General features: G+C 48.0%; 1 non-coding gene across 1 annotated transcript; it reads left to right on the forward strand.

Moving 5' to 3' along the window:
* The first annotated feature begins 717 nt into the window (after positions 1-717).
* On the forward strand, positions 718-789 carry TRNAW-CCA. The gene has a single exon. It is a non-coding gene; the product is annotated as a tRNA-Trp (tRNA).
* The last annotated feature ends 1,862 nt before the right edge of the window (positions 790-2,651 follow it).

Consider the following 2,651-nt stretch of genomic DNA (forward strand, 5'->3'; position numbering starts at 1 on the left):
CAGAAAAATCAAAGAGGGATCCAGGAACATCGGGGAGGGATCTAGAGAGGGATCCAGGAACATCAGGGGAGGATCCAGGAGAATCAAGGAGGGATCCAGGAAGGGATCCAGGGAGGGATCCAGGAACATGAGTGAGGGATCAGGAACATCAGAGAGGGATCCAGGAATAGCAGGGAGGGATCCAGGAGGGGATCCAAGAGCATCAAGGAGGGATCCAGGAGAAGCAGGGAGGGATCCAGGAGGGGATCCAGGAACATCGGGGAGGGAAAAGGCAGGAAAACACGATTGCAACGTCTTTGGGCCGGGCTGAGAACGCGCCCAACTCATCGCACGTCCCGCTCCCCTCTCCGTGCGCGGCCCCTTTAAACCCGCCGCGATGGCACAGTCCACCTCGAGCCGGGGGGGGAATTCCCTCTCCGCGCCGCCGCAGCGCGCGGCCTGTGCGGCCTCGCGCCCTGTCCACCCCTCGGCGGGCAGTGGTACAGCCCACACGGCTGGCTGTGGGGACGGGGCTCGGAGCCCCCTCAGGGCGGCGCGGGAGGGGCGCGGTCGCTGCTCCGGGACGGTCCCGGTGACACCGGAGTTCCCCGGTGTGCGGGAGATCCGCGGTGTGCGGGAGATCCGCGGTGTACAAACATTCCCGAGAGCGCGGGGAGGGGAAGATGGCGCGGGGGCGGCGCTAAGGGTTTGCAGGAACGGCGGCGGTGGCGCTGCCGGGACCTCGTGGCGCAACGGTAGCGCGTCTGACTCCAGATCAGAAGGCTGCGTGTTCGAATCACGTCGGGGTCACGGCGCCCTTCGGGGCTTCTTTTCTTCCCCCGCACCCCGGGGATTTTTGGGGCGCAGATCCCACAGATTCGGGGTGAAAGGAGCACCCCAGATTATTTCCGCACACCCAGTTTTATTTTTGGGGTTTGTACCCTGCAGGTTTGGGGTGAAAGGAGCACCCGAGATTCTTTCTCTGCATCCTATTTTATTTTTGGGGTGTAGATCCGTCAGATTTGAGGGTGAAAGGAGCACCCGAGATTCTTTCCCCGCACTCAATTTTATTTTTGGGGTGCAGGTATCTCAGATTTGGGCCTGAACAGAGCACCCCAAATTATTTTCCCCCACCCCATTTTATTTTTGAGGTGCAGATCTCTCCGATTTGGGGATGAATGGAGCACCCCAGGTTCTTTCCTCACACCCCATTTTATTTTTGGGGTTCGTATCCCACAGATTTGGGGTGAAAGGAGCACCCCAAATTCTTTTCCCTCATCCAATTTTATTTTTGGGGTGCAGACCCCGCACATTTGGGGGTGAAAGGAGCACCCTATTTAACCCCCAAAGGAAAGAAACCCGAATTTCTTTGCGGTTTAAATGACAAATTTTGGGCTGAATCAGGGATTCATTCACCCAGCTGTATTAAATATTAAAAAATCCTATAAAATCTGATTTTACACTGAATTTTTTTTATTTATTTTTTTAACCCACATCTGCTCCCTGCTCTTATCTGTGCCTGGGCCATCAATGATTAACCCTGGAGCAAAGTCCCTCTTCCCTCTCTGCTTTTCCTGCAGCCAGAGCCAAACTCAGAATAAATCCAGGGAATTCTGTGCCCTGCTCTGGGATTTATCCATTGCTGAGCTCAGGAAAAATCCTAAAAATCCCCAATTTATTCTGGGAACTTGGCATCAGCTGCTCCCAGCTTTTTTCCCTGTTGGATTCCCATAAAAATTTAAATTTTAAAAAATTTCTATTTCTATTTTCAGATTCTATTTCTATTTTATTTCTATTATTTCTATTATTTCTATTATTTATTTCTATTATTTCTATTATTTATTTCTATTATTTCTATTATTTCTATTTCTATATTTTATTCATTTTTTATTTCTATAACCCACTAAAATCCACAGCTCAGAGCAGTTTCCCCTCCACGTCCTGCAGCTGATTTGGGATGGTTTTTGGGGTGGTTTTTCCCATTTTTTCCCTGTTTTTTTCCCATTTTCTGCCTGCCTGGATCGCTGTCTCCCCACATTTATCACAGGGAGGGCACAGCTGGTGGATTTGTCCCCGTGGGTGAAAATCTGATGGAGAAATTCCGGAGTTCTGGGCTCCTGTCTGCACCAATTAAGGGACTCCCTGCACTGAAAAAATCTTAATTAACTCCTTAATTAACTGTCAGCTTGAAAAATCTCTGGGAAAAATTTGGGATCTCCCATCCTCTGCATTTCTCTGCCTGTTGGCACAAAATTCCTGTTTTTCTTGTTTATCCACACAAAATAATCCCATTTTCCCTCTTTATCCACAAAAAAATTTTCCCATTTTCCCTCTTTATCCACAAAAAAAATTTCCATTTTCCCTTTTATCCACAAAAAAAAAAAAAATTCAATTTTCTTTCTTTATCCACAAAAAAATTCCATTTTCTCTCTTTGCCCACAACATCCTCATTATTTTAAAAAAGGGAACAAAAAAAATTAAAATTCCTGCATTTCCAGATTGATTTTTTCTCATTTTCCTTCCTGCATTTCTTGCCCCAGGAATTCTTTTGGGATGGAGTTGGCTCAGGCTGAGGTGAGAAAAAGGGAATTAAAATCCGGGAATTAAACCTCCCTGGTGTCATCTGCAGGAATTCCTGCACCTCTCCTGCTGTTCCCATGGAAACAGATGTG

Source organism: Catharus ustulatus, chromosome 25 (assembly GCF_009819885.2).
Source record: "Catharus ustulatus isolate bCatUst1 chromosome 25, bCatUst1.pri.v2, whole genome shotgun sequence".
In the NCBI taxonomy this organism is placed as follows: Eukaryota; Metazoa; Chordata; class Aves; order Passeriformes; family Turdidae; genus Catharus; species Catharus ustulatus.